Source organism: Rhagoletis zephyria, unplaced genomic scaffold (genome assembly GCF_001687245.7).
Source record: "Rhagoletis zephyria isolate East Lansing unplaced genomic scaffold, Rhagoletis_zephyria_1.1 Rzeph_scaffold_00200, whole genome shotgun sequence".
NCBI classification, from domain to species: Eukaryota; Metazoa; Arthropoda; class Insecta; order Diptera; family Tephritidae; genus Rhagoletis; species Rhagoletis zephyria.
In genome coordinates, this window is record NW_016157284.1 from 46,586 (window position 1) to 65,751 (window position 19,166).

Genomic DNA, 19,166 nt, shown 5'->3' on the forward strand with positions numbered 1-19,166 from the left:
TTACCTAATGGCGATCCTGCAGAAATAGAAGTAATTGAGCAATTCGGTGGTTGAAAGTAAAAAAATGTATGTAAATTCCATGCGTTGAAATTAACAATTTCCATTGAGGATTTCCATTTTATCGGTAGTGATCTCATTTTATGTAATTTATTTTCATTAATATGAGCTGACCTATATAGTGTATTACATTATTGTTTTCATCTTTGGCAAAATAGTAGCGCATTGTCAAACGAAAACCTTGCAAATAAATCCAAACATGAAAGATTGAAAAAAATCAACAAAGTTTCATCACAGTTTTTGTTCAGAATTTGTAGACATGTTTTGGGTTAACATTTTTGTAGCCTATTCATTCTAGTATAATAAGGAGCAAGTTTGAAGTGTCAAAAAAATACCATTGATTTTTTGAATTTTTCTTTTTGCACTTTCTTCCATATAACGAATGTTCTCATTTTATTTTATATGGATGAAAATGCGCGTGTTGCGTTGCTGTTTTTTATTTCAATATTTTAAATTAAGCTTTACTTGTATAGTTTTTGTTAGACAATGATAAATAATATAATAAATAACCCAAACCAGGTGTCCTTAGCATTTTGTCGCGGGGTGTACTTTTAAAAATGTGAAATATAATTTAAGAATTTATTTGTGTATAATTTAAGTTAAACTCTAAGCTTAATGAAACTTAGTTTAACTTAGTGGGACTTTCTGACAAGGCNCTATCTCGATCATTTAAACATCTCGGACTCGCCCACCACTAAAAATGATTATTTAAATCTAAAGTATATATTAAATGATATTTAATATTTGCTTTAGAGATGAAATTTCGACAAATTTGTTTAAACAAAAATGTTAAGCGCATATGCAAAATGTGGAAGCGAGATTCTTTTGCTTGCGTTTCTATGTTTTTATCATTTATCAGTTTAAGCACATACGATTAAATGTAAAAAAAAAAATATTTTTAATTGCGGATCCGAAAGAAATATTTATAGTTATATAGTTACGCAAAAATAGTGCCGTAAATCAATCGATTGTGCTGCTGCTTCCGCAAGGGCCGAAAATGGCACAATGCACACTCATTTTCCATCACTGTCACACATACAATCTCACTATTCTGCTGACTTCGTTTTCCCCTTCCGATAACTTTTTGCTTCCGCGCTTGCCTAGCACCGCTGTGCAAAGCTTTGCACGCATAGTCGCCCGCGACACATATGTGCTGATTTGGGCATCCCTAATGTAAATGAATCCGTAAAAATATCGGGATCCCGAAGCCGTAATCCCGGGATTGAATGCCCTAATATATACGTAGTACGCTATGGCGACCCGCCGTTTGTTTATGAATAAAAGTTAACTGTTTCGTAATGTTAGGGATTATTTTTTCATTTGTATGAGTAGTTTTTATTATTTTTTTTTCATTGCGTAATTTGTATACAAATTCTTCGTTGATAATATGATCACTTCGTTTGAGGAGATGTTGCAAACTCTTTTTTCATTTGAACTGTGCGGCTTTTGGATGAGTGGAAACATTTAGAAAAATTTATCTAGTAAAGCTTTTCCAAACACTATTCGTTTGGAGCCAATTATGTTATTTTTCATTTAGTTTCGATATTTTAGTCTTTACTTTTAGATATGTAGGTGATAATCTTATTGAAAATATTAACATATAATGTAATGTAATGTAAAGTACCATTTCATTTTATTTTATCAATTTACCAAGTTAAATTTTGCAAACAGGTTGTGGCCCTCCTCAAAAATATTTTCGGCTGTAAATCTTCTTAAAACTCTTTAGTTTGATATCCACGTTGCTATGTTTCATTTATTTAATTACTTTAACTAAATTAAAAATTTTAAAGAGCTGGCCACCCTCTTCAAAAGTATTTGCAATAGTCATCTTTCTCAAGCCTCTTTAAAATTATACCTTTATTGTAATATGTGGTTTATTTTATCAATTAAATTTAGTTAAATTTTCAAACAGGTATACCGACGGCTGTAAGCATTCTTAAAAATACAAAGTTTGATACAAACATTGCAATATTTAATTTATTTTATCAATTTAACTGAGTTAAAATTTTCAAATAGATGGCAATTCTCAAAAATATTTCCTTCAGTTATCTCTCTTAAATCTCTTTAATTTAATATCTATGTCGCAATATATCATTTGTTTTATCAAACCTCTTAGTTTGATACCCTTATTCTAAAATTTTCAAGTAGGTGGCAGGTGTCATATTTAATTTATTTGATCAATGTAACTTAGTTAAAATTTGTAAAAAGGTGGCAACCCTACTAAAAATATTTCCAACAGTAATCGTTCTTAAACCTCATTAATTTGATATGGGTATATTGTAATATTTCATTTGTTTTATCAATTTAATTGAATTTAAAATTTTCAAACAGGTGGCAACCATCCAAATGCATTGTAAATGATCCTGGTATTATAGCGAACAGTTCAAAAAAAAAATTATTCAGATCTATTTAGCCGTTCTCCAGTTTTGAGGCCTGTTACAAACGAACACAACATTTTTATACATCTGTGGTCATGAGCAATAATCGCCCAAGTCGAAAAACCCAAATTCGAGAAAAAACGCTTTAACGATTTGGATTGTAATGTTACTTTATGAGGAAACCAAAATATTTTCACCAATAACTTTTGAAATAGCCTAGCTAACGAGATTGGAGTTTCGCATACACATGGAATAGTAGTTGCAGAAAACGATAGCATATATAACTACTGTGGCCAACCGTACTTCTTTCGGAAGTACAGTACTTCTTTTTGAACCGTTGTACTTCGTACTTCGAAGTACAGTGAAATGTGCTTCTTTGCAATGCTTTATACTACCCAAGGTACATTGAACAGGTAGTATCAGTACAGCAGCTTATTTAATTTTTTTTTTTCAAATTATCCGGTCTCTAAAATGTCAAGTATTTTTAATTTCTTCTCATAAAAAATATATGTAAATTATAAAAATCTTTATGCATGAAACCTCTTCCCATACAAAACAAGCGATTGAAAAGCAAAGTTTGGGACGTTCACCTAACTCTGCAGCACAAGCGCTGATTACTGCGCAAACAAAATTTACTAAGAGAGGAAGTCGCACCAATTTTTTTCCAAATCTAATGTTTGATTTTTACTCAAAATCAGAACAGTTTTTGACACTTTAGACAGAGAAGGTATATGAGTATTCATATACGTTCTTTGGTTTAGATAAGCAACAACAAAATACACATAAATGTTGTTTTTGCTCCAATACCTGTTTGATATGCCTTGGTTCTTCCTTTTAAATTTAAATTTCTTTAACTGTTTCGAAAAATTTCAAAAGGTTAGTCATCTTAGTTAAGAAAGGTACTCATAGATCAACACATATGTAAATAATGACTTTCAATCACTTTACTTCTCTAGCTAACAAATTTCGTTATAAATGGCTACTCAGTTAAGAAGAATTAAAAGGTGTTAGAGAGTTTAAAAAGTCGGTGGCGAATCTTACTTGCTCCTGTGGATATTCAGAAACGACAGTATCGATGCCACAGTAAACATTTTCTTATCCGGGCAACATATTAATCGTTTCCTTATTAACTGTCGTACAGTGGTTATTTTTTGGACACGGAATTGCTTAATCCTTCACGTTTTTTGATTACTTACACCAGGCTGAGGTTGAACGACGCATTCGACTCAATTTTCATCTCGCGAAATAGACTCTTATTGTACTTATCTTAATTTTTAAGTCTAGCGAGTGTTCTCGACCTTCTCTAACTCGCAAAAGAAATTTGAAATAACCTCATATTTATTTAAAACAGTGATTTTTTTAAGTTCTCCAGCATTTTAAAATCATATACATATGTAAAATTTAAAATAAATATATTAAATTGTTCAAAAATATTGTTCCCAACGTACCAGCGGAGTCCGATAATAGACCGAAAAGGGGCTTTACGGTTTTTAAAATGTTCTTAATTTAGTTTATGATTAATAAGTATTAAAGTGTTTTCATCTTTTTGTAGAAAAAAACGCTCAATTAAAACCTGACATAAAAACGGAAAAATCCTGAAGTAAATCAAAAAATATTCTTTTGTAATGAAACCGAAACATCAACATTAACATGAACAACACTCATTGCAAAAGAATATTAGACCTCCAATGATAGCTTCAAGGTTAGTCCTTTTATTAAAACAAGAAAAAGGAAAGGTGTGTAAAAAAAATAAACCTAATGAGTAATAAAATTATAACTTAAAAAACCAACAACACGCTTTTATTACAATAAGGACTAAAAAGAAAACAAGTAAGAAAGTCTAAGTTCGGGCGGAGCCGAACATTAAATACCCGGCGCAAGTATTAAATATATGTTTTCCACCTTTCCGAAAGCTACCGCTACATGATAAGCCGGGGTGTATACATTTTAAGTAAATTAGCGTCCTTAAATTTCGAAATATTGAAATTTCAAGCATATCTGAAATTTACCGTTATATGAAAAGCGGCCTCAATTTTAGTCCGATTTCAACAATTTTCAACGGTTTGCTTTTATGTGGCAAGCACAATAACCATACCGAGCTTGGTACAAATTGCTAGAACGGTTAGCGAGATACATATATGTGATCACAAGTGGGCGGTGCTACGCCCATTTTCCAAAATTTTGTCATAAACGTATTTCTTGGTAAAGAATTGTTGCAACCATCAATTTTGAATAAATTAGCTTCAATATTTACTGATTTATCGAAGATTTTGTATTTCTCGAAATTACCGTTATATGGGATGTGGGCGTGGTTATTGTCCGATTTTAAAAATTTTCGGCCGTTTGATATGCTGTGCCAGGGCTAACAACTGCGCCAAGTTTGGAAGAAATCGGTGCAGCGGTTACCAAGATATATACATGTAACCATAAGTGGACGTGCCCATTTTCCAAAAAATTTTAATATTCTTATTTGTCGTCTAACAATCATTGTAAATATCAATTTTGAGTGAATTATCTTCAGTAGTTACTAAGGTATCGCAGTTTTCGTATTTCTGAAAATTACCGTTATATGGGAGGTAGGCGTGGTTATTGTCCGATTTCGCCCATTTTCAATAGCGTCCGTCCTATGCCCAAAAGAAGTGCACGTACCAAGTTTCGTTAAGATATTTTTACTCGAGTTATCATGTGCACAGACGGACGGATGGACGGACGGACAGACAGTCACCGCTTAATCGATTTCTCTTTTCATTCTGATCATTTATGTATACATTTGTCTATATCTATCTCGATTCGTTTTGCCTGTTACAAACAACCGTTATGTGAACAAAGTTATAATACCCTTGTGCACAAGTGCGCTCGGGTATAAAAATTATTTATTGATTTAAAGATTCGTTAAATAAGGATATGAAGTTCCCTAACTTGATGCTATTTAACCTTTTAAACTAGCGTAAAATAGGACTAAAGTAATTGGCACGTAGTCATAGTCGAAATAAAGTCCACAGGAAAGTTAGTTGCAGTTATTTTTTACAGGCATCCCATTGGAAGAGGGATTCGGGGGTACGAATTTGTTGTAACAGCAGGAGTTGAAGACTTGCTCTAGCTGCTAGTCTCTCAAAATGTTTAATTCTGCCATTTCCTGGAATGGATTTTCATGATTTCAAACCTTTAGTAAAGTTAATATGATTTATTCATATTGTTTTTGTTTTTTACACACCCTTCCTCTTTAAAAAATATACAATTTCATAAAATTTCAATGTCTATTTATCATATTGCTCTAGCGTTAGACGATCTAGGGTCCAAACGCATAAGTGGCCCATTACGCCCATTTGGGTACTTAAAGTTGACAGTATAGCACAGTGCGTAGGCAACTGGCTGAGTCAGTGGGATCGTCGGTTCGAATCCTACTGAAAGAAGTCTGATGAGGAAATATGGTGATTTCCGAAATAGCTATCACTTCTACCATTTTTTCAAATTATTGTTGCTTTTCCGCAATAAGTTTTCATTAAAAAACGGCCTCGAGCTCAATAAAAATTGTTGAATATAATTGTTATAAGGCCATAAAATAACAAAAACAAATAACTTAAGGATGAGCCCACCTAAAAATTAAACATTCTAATAATAGAAAATATTAACAAAAACCAACAACCACACGATCAAGTGAATTGCAGCGGAATAGCTGCGCTTAATTGTAGTTGGCTTAGCAAGTGAAATATTGGATATAAGCAACAAGAATTATAAAGGCGAACTTAGCACAGTGCGTAGGCAACTGGCTGAGTCAGTGGGATCGTCGGTTCGAATCCTACTGAAAGAAGTCTGATGAGGAAATATGGTGATTTCCGAAATAGCTATCACTTCTACCATTTTTTCAAATTATTGTTGCTTTTCCACAATAAGTTTTCATTAAAAAACGGCCTCGAGCTCAATAAAAATTGTTGAATATAATTGTAATAAGCCCATAAAATAACAAAAACATTGCACAATGTACAATTAAGGCCCATAATAAGACGGAAGAAATACATTATTTTCATTAAGTTGCGTTAAAAGGTTTCCAAGATACAGCACTTTAAAGAAAGGTATGTATGACGTTTTCTTAAAATTTAAGTCCAGTGTAAATAGGCAACCCTACGTCATATCGGCAAAATATGCTGCACGTATATTAACCTTCAAGCCTAGGCCTTCAATCTCTTCAACTTTCATCCAAATCCTTAGAGGTCGCGCACAGAGGTGCCCGCGGTGACATGAAATGCCTCATAAGTTACAATGACCAGCTAATATTTTCCGATGGTTTTTAAAAATTTGTTTTCCGCCGGTCATTTTTGTTTTTTTCTCGTTTAACAATTGCCTTTTATAAAAACTGGCGTTGGCTTTTTTAATTTTTTTTGTGAACAATCATAGTGCATAATAGTGTCCGTTTTTTCTTTTTATTTCCTTATAATATTTAAGCAATCAAAAATTTCTCACTACTCCAGTAAAATAAGTTTTGAAAAGAGTACGAAATGTTCGCTTTTTATCGCTATGCATAAATGTGCGTATACATAAAAACTGTGCCTTAAAGCTTTCGAAACTTAATGCAATAAAGTAGACTACACCTTTGGAATGAAATTTATAATAAAAAGATAGCTACGAAAAATAAAGCGGGAACAAAATACTTTAACAAAAATCTTCAAAAATATAAAAAAAAATTACCTTTTTACCAACCTAAATTTTTTATACCAATTTTAGTAACAATTTACCAAAGTGGCAACCCTGGTAGCAATGCTTTACTTAATGTAAAACTTTAAAAACTTTTGCATGGAAATATTTAAAAAGTGGTCTAATGATTTTTAAATCTGAAATGTTCATGCAAAGTTTCAGATCGAGCACTTTAATTTGATACATGACTTGTCTCTGTGCGATAAATAAATCGCTAGGAATAAGCGCCTTATCTTAGAATAATAATTAGTATAGATTTTTAATTAATAAAATTTATTTGCTGAATTTGTACAATGTTACCGTTTCTGTATATTCTGCTGTTAACATTTTCTAATTACTTTCATACTATGTAGGGTTTTCAGTTTCTGTACTTCTTTGAGCTATGAAATAGTTAGTCACATTATATATAACTCAATTCTTTCTTAAGTCGACTTAGGCAGTTATTGCTTATGAACACAGATATATAGATAGAAGATGGGAGGTGCCACGCCCTTGTTTACAATACCGCCCATTTTTCTCCATGAGTATGGAATTATTTCATATATCTCTATATCAATTTCCGGTACTCTACACTGAGGGAAATAATGCATAGTAAAAATTAATACTTTATATTTGATTATCGTTTAAAAATGTTCGTNTTTTTTTGTATACGTACTTATTTATTGAATCTTTCTTTCGAAACTAAAAATAAGTTTTCAATTCTTACAAACTATCATATTTAAAATTTCTGCGGCAATGCTTAGAATTTTCATTTTTTTGCATATATATTTATTAAAGTTGTTGCGGCTGTCGGAATAGACAAGATACCGAGAAGCGGGATCGCTAGATATCATGCTGAGAAGGCGGTCTGAAGAGCCACACTACCTGGACGGGTGGAAAAGACTACATTCCACGCCGGGCCTTCATTTCTTTACATTTAAGCAACTGCAGCCCAGTGGGCTGTTTTCGGTCGGAAAGGACGAGTTTCAAATCCGAAATTGATATATTTCTGATATCCAAATTTATTACATTGCGCATCTTCTTGCATATATCGCGCTAAGAAGATCTCTCGCTAGTTGTTCTAGAGGCTACAACAACTCCGCCCAGATCGGTTGATATCTCAGTCGTTGTCGTCTCGCTAGTCGTTTTGGGCGGTTTATTAACCGTGTTGAGTAACTGGTGCTTAGCTTTCTTATGTCCTTGAGCACCGTATTTATATTAAGATCTGTGTGGATATTCGTATATTTTATGTACCACGGTGCATTAGAGCTGTTAAACTATTGACAGTCATCCCATTCGATGTTTTTGATGGTTTGCATTGAAACTATCGATAGTATCGGATAATTTTAAACTGCATTGACGAAACTTTTTCGGTTTTGTTTAGTTCCTGAAGAATTAGCTAATTGTTATATAGACAGTCCGACTGATTCCCAATTTTTGGCCGATGCCGATTAATCGGTCTTAGAGCAAAGAATCGGCCGATGCCGATGCCAGTTCCTTAAAAAAAAATACCTATAAATTAATTCAAGAACAAATGTTACTGATAAGTTTTTATCATGGTGAAATTATAATAAGGTGTTGTCACTTAGGGGGTGGTTGTTGTAATTTTGACAATTTCGGCATACCAGCGTTACAGTAATGCCTACTCTATTCATCCCAATTTCATTTCTTGGCAAAATGGAACAAAAAATGGAGCAGACAATTTTGTAAAAAAATTATGCGTATGTATCACTTACTACGTTTATACGCACGTCTTATTTGTAAATAACAATTTACAAAATGGTAAACTTTGCCGTATAAACGCTGCAAACGCTTTGCAAATAACTAAATCACGCAAATAAGGATTGATTAGTGGTATTATTTGCAAATAAGTGCAAGACGCCGCCATTCTTAGGTTTATTTTCTTTTTCGATGGTCTTCTTATTGCCTTTTAATAATCAAGACGTTGCCATTTTTAACTTTATTTTCTTTTTCTATGGTCATATTATTGCCTTTTTATAATCAGGCAATATTAAAAAAGAATTTTTCACCATCCAATAAACAGTGAGTTAGGTATTTGCAAATAATTTTTATTTGCAAATAGCTAACGTATAAACGTAGTAACTGTTTCTTTGTGTCGCTTTTTCTTTGACTTTTCGTTTAAAATTCATTGGAAAATTAGAGCTATAATTTTCAATAATTGCGATTTTGTAAGTAAATTTTTGATAAAATATATACTATACATACGATAATGCACTTTGGTCGAACAATTTAAACGCATAATTATTTTATAATATAACTGATAGAATTCAGAAATTCAATTTTAAAATGTTAACGAAAATAAAGGTCGTAATAAAATTCCCTTTAAAGTTGAGATATTTAAAAACTAAGTACGCATATACATGTACTTCCGAACTTAAGGAAAAAATACAAATAAAATTCCATACGGGCTAATATGTCATTTTTAGTTGTTTAAAAATTAAATAAAGAGAATGGTATAATTTAATTTGTTTTAATATGAATAAATGAAAGACGGAAAATAGTCCTTATTTTTTAAGTACTAACCATCATCATATGTGTGTGCTGCGACCGTGTGGCCTTGAAGTTTTACAAATAATAATTTTAAGGTAGAAAAATATAACTGAATAAGTAATAATAATTTCTTTTGAGCGAAAAAATTAAACTGTAATTACACTGGTTTACAGAAAAAATATTTTATTGATGCAAGCTTCATTTAACTAGTGTGGGGTCCACTGATATATGTATGTATTGGAAATATTACCCAAAAAGTAGTAAAAATAATCCTAATCTTTTCGCCCTTTTTCTACTACCCCAAAATGCATGGCTGCAATTGGCATGCAGAAAGAGTGAGGTTATGTAAGTGACATCACCTTATATTTATTTCACCATGAGTTTTTATAATAACGAAAGAAAAATATAAAAAATAACATTACAAAACAAATAATCATTCTAGAATCTATTCACTTATTTATGCTAGTAAAAATTTCAAACTTTTTCTTTTAAACATTCTGAGTATGCAGTTTTTTAGCCTATTCAATTTTATTTTAATGGAGTGGAAATTTTAAGTAACTAGGACTTACTATTGATTTTCGTAAATGTTTTTTGTGGAAGGTGTTGCGGATTTTCTCCATACAAACATTTTTTTTCGAATATACTTTGTTTGGAAGAAAATGCGTGAACAAAAAATTATCAAAAATCATCACTTACTGAACAGAATGCAGTACCAGAGCCATTCGCTAGCTACATCCGAAAAAATACACCATAATCACAGCTACATATTGTGGGCAGTTTAGTGCATTTACACTAAACAGCATTTACACTTGACAGCTCTTGCTACATACCACAGCCTCACCATTCTGGTTCGGCAGTTACCTAGCTACTTCAAACTTGTACTTTATTGTACTAAAATTTAAAAATCTGCTTACTCAAAAAAATTTTAAAAAATCTGACTAAACAGTTTATAATTTTGATTAACATTTGTTAAAATTGCGGAAAAAGTAAAAAGAATCGGCCAAAAACGGCCATGCCGATGCCGTTTAATCGGTCGGACTCTACTTTAAAGCATTTTCTTTTGTGTTTTCCATTTGCGAAAGTGTCAAAAGCAAAGCAAGAAACTTGAAACCACTTGACGGTACAGACGGATATGTTCTTTTTTCTTCTCAACCCCTCTCTTACACTAGAAAGTAGAATTAAATTCATTACTTGAACCGCGTAAAATCCGGTAGTAGGTAAAAAAATAGTGATGTGTAAGCAAATCAAAGTAGCCAAATTCCCATTTCCAAAAATTTAAAAATTTATACTAGGTAGTACATATAATATAAACAATTAGGGAGTTCACAAGTCGTGCTATTTGTCATATTTGCTCTTTTATACTATTTTTTTAGAAAAGTTTTAAAAGTGTTGTTTTTGCTTTACAAGTAAAATTGTTGTATTACAATACAACTTGGAAAAATATGTTTACTTTGCTATTTGTGAGTGCTATTGGATCAGACATTTCTATTTATTTACATTTTTCCTTGTTTGAGTACAATAAAATATTCAAATTTTAAATAAAAAAATGGAGTCATATCATGGCAATGGAGTAAGTTATCTTTAATTTATTACATATTTAACTTATTAAAGATCTTTTTTAATTCAGTGCAAAACTAAGCGTGTCCGGGGAAAACCAATCCATATGTGGACAGTGTCGGAAGAGAAGTCCCTAATTGATTTTCTTTTAGAAAACCGCCTATTTGAGGTTGTAACACATTCAGATCCAAATTGTTTGCTTTCGGAACTCCTAGATGGACACTTCGGCGATTTGCCAACAACACAGGCATATTCAACCTAAAAGTTTCATCGATCTCTTCCTCCTCATCTTCATCGCCTAACAAAAATGCACCAAATAAATTTAAAAAACTAATAAATGACTTATTTGACGACTCACTTCCTTCCATCATTGCGTCCTGCGCGTACTTCTCGCAAATCGCAGCCATTAATTTGATTTTCTCGCTTCTTCTGGGCATTATAAACTTTCTAAAGCTGTTTTAATAATTTTATTGTTAAAATATTGTACAATAGCACACGAAAAAGTATGGGATGCTCACAAGTTTCATTTTACAACTGTTCTAAAAAAATAGTACAAACGAGCAAATATGACAAATAGCACGACTTGTGAACTCCCTAAATATATATATTTCCTCAAACGATGGCCAACGACCATTCGATAGTGCAATAATAAAATTATAGTTTAAAAAACTAAAACCTCGCTATTAAAATTTCTATTCGTACTGTCATCAGGTATGTAACTTGAGAATAGAAATCGCTGCATCTTTTAGGCGCATCAATATTACATAGTTACATCCCGAGCTAATAAAAGGGAGGCAAAAAAAATATAACCATTCGATAGTATCCACGGTGGAGATAATACAGAAGGTGACGCCGATGGCAATACCGTTAATCGGCTCTCAGTGAATTTGACAGAATCAGCTGTTTTGCTGACGTCACAGTAGAGATGACAGCAGTTTATTTACTTACTATTGTTGGTAAATATCCTTGTGTGTGTGCAATCAGCAAGTAAAGAAATTTCAAGCGTTTTATTGAATACTTTAATATTTCCACCAATTTGTTTTAAATAGTAATGTGCGCAGTAAAAACGTGTGCTAGTGATAATAGCACTACTACAAAGATTTCCAGGTTGCAAGGTGTAATATGAATCATAACAGCCTTCGGCATAAGTAAGCTATTTCTGGTTTACAAGCCGATTTCAACGAAAGAAACTCTTCATTCTCATAGCTGCGTGTTTGACATAGCACTGCGTACATGGAGGCATTAATAAGATCACCGTTCAAACTAATATCTACCTTAGATGTACTAGTTTTGACGCCTGTGGCCCGCAAATCATACCAAACGTGAACATGCTCCTTGCGCAATGTGTGCATTGACTAAAATTAGGTTCCAGTGATTACTTCAACATCTCTAAATACAACCGATTGTGTTGATGAACTGCAAAGGGGATACTTATATATTACAAGCACTGGCTGAGTGCGCAAACTTACTAAATTATACTTACCATAATTGGATTTTATGTGTAGTGGGTGTTTGATGATATATCTGTGGANACTAAATTATACTTACCATAATTGGATTTTATGTGTAGTGGGTGTTTGATATAATATCAGTTCCACTTCCTCTACAAAGCTATTTTAAAAATATTGGAATATAGTTGAACAGAAAAAGTATGCAAATATGTGCATACGTATGCATATTTTGCTACTAATGAATGCCCTTCTGCAATGCTAACCTGTGCACAACACCAGACAGTTACTCAAACAGCTACTGAGACAACCGGGTGAAAGTGCTTAGGCAACTGCATAGAACGACCGGATTTCATATTCAAGGAGGCATGAACAAGACTTCTCCACCTCGCCGTTCGTTTTATAGACAAAAACGCTGAGGAACTCGTCAATCGGATCCATTTTTTATGACATATGCAAACACAATTGTAAACGCTGTTTTTGCCACAAAATAGTATACCTACCAGAATATATTAACTGACTCTTACATTTCTGCGTCCATTTTTAATTCCACCATGAAATATTTGATTTAATTAAATATATATTCTTTTTCGTATCAAAAGCCACGCAACTTGCACATTTTTCTGAACTAACTTAAAACTTGTTTACAAATATTGGACATTTGGACAGCTTGTTCTCGCCGCTCTCAGTTGTCAACTCTACGATGACGTCAGGCTAAAATTACTCTCCTGAATTCTACTGCAATCGGCGCAATCTTGTATTCTATCATTCTTGGATAGTATCGATAGTTTTACAGCTCTAGACTCTAGACTGCAGTCTTTGTTGTCTGTTCAAAATGGAATTACACGCTGTTTCCCAACATGCCTTCATCATCATATTAAAAAGCAAGATCTTGGTATCTAGCTTTAATTTAGATTTGTGTCCTATTACCCATCGAAGGCTTGCTTATTTCAGTTTCGCTTGAGAAATTTTGTTTTCCATATGCTTTTTCCAGGTAACTTCTATCTAGTGTCATGCCAAGATACGTGACACTATCTTTTTATTGCCTTGCTGTTTATTTTTAGTGGTGGACAAGTTCCTTTTTTCAAAGTCAATGTTGTTTGAATACTCTTGCTCTCGTTAACATTTCTCCTTTAAAAACCCAGCCATAGCTCCAACTTTTTAAAAAATCCTTGCAGCTTGTGAGAAGCCTTTTTAGGGTCTGAACTATTGCTGTGTCGTCAGCAAGCGTTGAAATGTTTAGGCACGGTGCACATTAGAGCGATACGATATGCGATACGATACGCGATGCGATATGAAATGCGCGCAGTGCACATTAGAGCGACGCGATACGCGATACCATTTTGTGATAGCTACACAAACATTTGTGCCCTTATAAGCTTGTAAATGAGTTGCATCTCAACCGAGTTTCGACCTTTCGAATGATGGGTCTATATTTATATCTATAAACTTAAAAAAAATTTAAGAGAAAAGTATGTTTAATATCGGGTAAAACTGATGTTTATTTATACAAAGTCAGCTAAAAATTAAATGAGATATTTAAATTTTCATTTCAAATTATCTCATAATATTGCGTTCACTACAAGGAGAAATCGGTGAAAGCTGAATTAAAAAAAGGTTAAGCAAAAATTTTTGAGTTATATAGCCAAAAATATTATTTTTCTCATGAAAGGTTGAATAACTTAGTCAGATTTCCCCCGATTTTTTAAAGTAAAAATCACTATATATCAAATGTTAATATTGCATCAAATCAGGTAGTATAGTTGCTTTACAAAATATTGCGTGAAAACTTTGCCAAATTTGAAAAAAAGGCGAAAAATTAACACAAAAAATACACACAGATCTCTTAAGTTTTCTAAAAGTTTATATACATATATCATTCGAAAGGCCTAAACTCGGTTTATAGTAAACTGAGTTACAAGCTTATAAGTACGGAAAACCAGTTTTTAACAGTAAATCAAGATTGTGTGGGTGTTTGACAAAAATTTCGTATCTCGATTCTTACTTCACTCGGCAAAACTTACCTGAAAAATAACATGACCTACCAGGTATTTTTACTTCATTATTTTTTTGTAGCATTGTGTAATAGAGCACAGAAATTTGTACCTACTTTCTCTCTTTAATTTAAAAACTCCTTAAATATAAGAAAATAACACTCAAGAAAAAACATATATTTAAAAATATAACGAATAATCAAAAATAAATACCTATATACATACATAATTTTTTAGTATTTGTTATTATTTCTGATTTCTTCTTTTATTGGTAAATGAGATGATTATTTCTTAATTGTTTCTAATTACACTGATTACTAATTATTTGAATATTTGAAACAAAATAGTTAAGCATTAATATTTAAACAAACACTAAATCTTTGTTGGTATTCAAAAGCAAAAATAAATCGATTTAAAATTATTGGATTCTTTAAATTTTTTTTTAAGATGTGAAAACAAGGTGTCCTTGACCTCAGACGCTATATTTCTCCATGCCAAACTAGTCATGTCTGTTGTACAGTCGTTTTTTTGTGTGTATAGTTTCATAAACATGGGTGTTTTTATAAATTCGACTAAAAAAATTGAGGAAAATGCTCCCGCCTGTGAAATGGTCATGCTTATTGCAAAAAATACCATGCAATGCTAATCTCACCTTCAGAAAACCGTGTCGCACGTGCGATACGCATGCAATATTATATCGCAGCGGTGTCGCACGTGCGATACGCATGCGATATTATGCGCAGCGGTGCCGCTATCGTGCAAGTGTGCATAGTTTTCATCGCTTCCTACCAATTCCCACGTACTCAGCATGCCGATGTCGCATTCATATCGTATCGCATATCGCATCGTATTGGCAAAATTTGTTTATACTCGAGCGCACTTGTGCACAAGGGTATATTAATTTTGTTCACATAACGGTTGTTTGTAACAGCCAAACGAATCGAGATAGATATAGACAAATGTATACATAAATGATCAGAATGAATAGAGAAATCGTTTAAGCCATGTCTGTCTGTCCGTCCGTCTGTCCGTCAGTCCGTGTACACGACAACTCGAGCAAAAATTGAGGTATCTCAACGAAATTTGCTATGTACGTTTCTACTTATCCAAGGTAGGTCGGTATTGAAAATGGGCGAAATCGGACTGTAACCACGCCCACTTCCCATATAACGGTAATTTTCAGAAATACAAAAACTGCGATATTTTAGTAACTACTGGAGATTATTCACTCAAAATTGATATTTACAATAAGTTTTAGACAAGAAATAAGAATATTATAAATTTTCGGAAAATGGGCGTAGCCACGCCCACTTATGGTTATATCTTGGTAACCGCTGCACCAATTTCTTCCAAACATTTCTTCCAAACTTGGCACAGTTGTTGGCCTTCGCACTATATACCAAATGGCCGAAAATTTTTAAAATCGGACAATAACCACGCCCACATCCCATATAACGCTAATTTAGAGAAATACAAAATCTTCGATAGATCAGTAAATATTAAAGCTAATTTATTCAAAATTGATGCTTGCAACAGTTCTTAACCAAGAAATACGCTTTTGGAAAATGGGCGTGGCACCGCCCACTTATGATCACATATATGTATCTCGGTAACCGTTCTACCAATTTGTTCCAAACTCGGTATGGTTATTTTGCTTGCCACATAAAAGCAAAACTAAAATTGAGGCCGCTTTTCATATAACGGTAAATTTCAAAACTGCTTGATACTTCAAAATTTCGAAATCTAAGGACTCTAATGTGCTCAAAATTGCCGGGGCGTCCGGCTTACCATGTAGTGGTNCGAGCGCACTTGTGCACAAGGGTATATTAATTTTGTTCACATAACGGTTGTTTGTAACAGCCAAACGAATCGAGATAGACATAGAGAAATGTATACATAAATGATCAGAATGAATAGAGAAATCGTTTAAGCCATGTCTGTCTGTCCGTCCGTCTGTCCGTCAGTCCGTGTACACGACAACTCGAGCAAAAATTGAGGTATCTCAACGAAATTTGCTATGTACGTTTCTACTTATCCAAGGTAGGTCGGTATTGAAAATGGGCGAAATCGGACTGTAACCACGCCCACTTCCCATATAACGGTAATTTTCAGAAATACAAAAACTGCGATATTTTAGTAACTACTGGAGATTATTCACTCAAAATTGATATTTACAATAAGTTTTAGACAAGAAATAAGAATATTATAAATTTTCGGAAAATGGGCGTAGCCACGCCCACTTATGGTTATATCTTGGTAACCGCTGCACCAATTTCTTCCAAACATTTCTTCCAAACTTGGCACAGTTGTTGGCCTTCGCACTATATACCAAATGGCCGAAAATTTTTAAAATCGGACAATAACCACGCCCACATCCCATATAACGCTAATTTAGAGAAATACAAAATCTTCGATAGATCAGTAAATATTAAAGCTAATTTATTCAAAATTGATGCTTGCAACAGTTCTTAACCAAGAAATACGCTTTTGGAAAATGGGCGTGGCACCGCCCACTTATGATCACATATATGTATCTCGGTAACCGTTCTACCAATTTGTTCCAAACTCGGTATGGTTATTTTGCTTGCCACATAAAAGCAAAACTAAAATTGAGGCCGCTTTTCATATAACGGTAAATTTCAAAACTGCTTGATACTTCAAAATTTCGAAATCTAAGGACTCTAATGTGCTCAAAATTGCCGGGGCGTCCGGCTTACCATGTAGTGGTAGCTTTCGGTAAGGTGACAAACATATATTTAATGCGTGCGCCGGGTATTTAATGTTCGGCTCCGCCCGAACTTAGACTTTCTTACTTGTTTAGTTTCACTTTTGTTTCAACATATTTTGATTAAAAGAAAAATATTGTTAAAAATAAAATTAAAAAAACAGGGTTGAAATCTTGAACTTCCTGCCCGTAGTTTGTTTGTAAGTCAAATATGAGTGGCATTGTGCTACTATGATAGCACGGCCGAGTAATCATAGGCAACTTATGTACAGTAGTCGAAAAAATTATAGCCGCACCGAATTTTGACAAGTTTTAAAATAATCTTTTTGTTGTTATTTAATTTTGTTAATATTTAAATTTTATAGTTCATCCGTATAAATACAAGTTTAAAGGCAGAGTCACACGATTGGGTATTTCCTAAAATTTGGTGTAAATCATATCCCAATTGTTTGAACACCCAAAATATTTTTCACTATCCCAACCACGAAAATTAATTTATTGAAGTTTTTCAATAGAACATCGCTGTATTTTACCAATCTTTTGAATGCAAAACAAAATGTCCCACTTTTTTTACCAATAGCCCATAATAAAAATTTTCAAATCTGTACAAATGTACAGTGTATGTGAGTGACACTGCCTTAAAAATTTATGCAATTAAAAAAAAATTCACAAATTTGCGTGAAAATTTCGAGTTTTTTAATTAAATTCTGAGTATGCAGTTTTGTACCCCATTGAATTCTAGTAGAATAAAGTACACGTTTCAAACGGCTAAAAATTTCGATTGGTTTTTTTAAATTTAAAAAGTTCGAAATTTGTACGAAAGTTTGTTGATATTTTTTTAATATTGCACAAATGAGTAGTCCACTTGCAAACAGCGTTATCTAATTTTATAATAGTGAGCCATAATTTAAAAAACGTCTACAACAACAAGTAACATCCAAATTGTATATTTCTCTTTATTGTCTGAAGATTTGGATAAACAAGAGCCTAATTACATTAAAAAACAATATGGCAATGTGGTAGTTTTTGCAAATTTTATATATAAAAATTGAATATAGCGAGTTTTGAAACAGTAACTTATACATAGCTATCTTTCTTTTTGCTTTTCGCGTTCGCTCTTCCATGAAGATTGGTCCGCTTCTTTTTTACGACGCCTTCCACTAGGCACCGAAACTACCACGTTTTCTTGCAGTTTTCTAAGTTCATCAGAAGATGGAGACTTTTGAAAGTGTATAAATCAGTATTATAGCGACTTTTGCAATAGTAGTTAAAATTGTATACTATTTTTTCAGAAAATATAAAGATTTTGTACTGTATTGATAGTAAACGTGAAACTATTTTAAATACTGGTACGTTACTCACCAAAAACTAAAAATCTAAAAAAATTTGCATAGCGCCTTTGCAAGTGGGCTGCTCAAATTTGGAAACATGGATTTCCACGGGCTTTGTTAAAGAACGAACTATATTTTTATTTAAAAATATAACAAAAGTTCAATAACAACAAATATAATACGTTAAAACTTGGCAAAAAGTGGTTCGGTTATAGTAAAATGTCGTTCTGGATTCATTGAGTTTCTTGCAAAACTTGATGAATCGTTAAACGAAAACTTCGATTCTTTTTGCCATTTAACTAGCTTTTCAAAAGCTTTATTTGAAAAACTTAGTGGTATTATTGCTGCAGTAACTCTAATCCCGATATTTTAAAACATCTCTTCATCAGAACATATTTTTATTTATTATATAACATTTTCAATAAAGAGGCATGTACACCTGATCTTAAACATACTAAATGTATATGTATTTTGTAACAGGTACTTTGTATGTA

At 32.8% G+C, this 19,166-nt stretch overlaps 1 protein-coding gene and 1 long non-coding RNA gene across 2 annotated transcripts in view; both read left to right on the forward strand.

The window, feature by feature from the left end:
• The window catches only part of LOC108358071 (uncharacterized), a 15,264-nt gene extending 5,185 nt beyond the window's left edge, over nucleotides 1-10,079 (forward strand). The window contains exons 2-3 of the long non-coding RNA XR_001846707.1: nucleotides 3,451-3,458; nucleotides 9,999-10,079. This is a non-coding gene — a long non-coding RNA (uncharacterized LOC108358071). The remainder of the gene's footprint in view (nucleotides 1-3,450; nucleotides 3,459-9,998) is intronic.
• stac (C2 and C2B_Munc13-like domain-containing protein staccato) overlaps nucleotides 1-19,166 on the forward strand; it is a 251,953-nt gene that overhangs the window by 26,064 nt on the left and 206,723 nt on the right. The window lies entirely within an intron of this gene.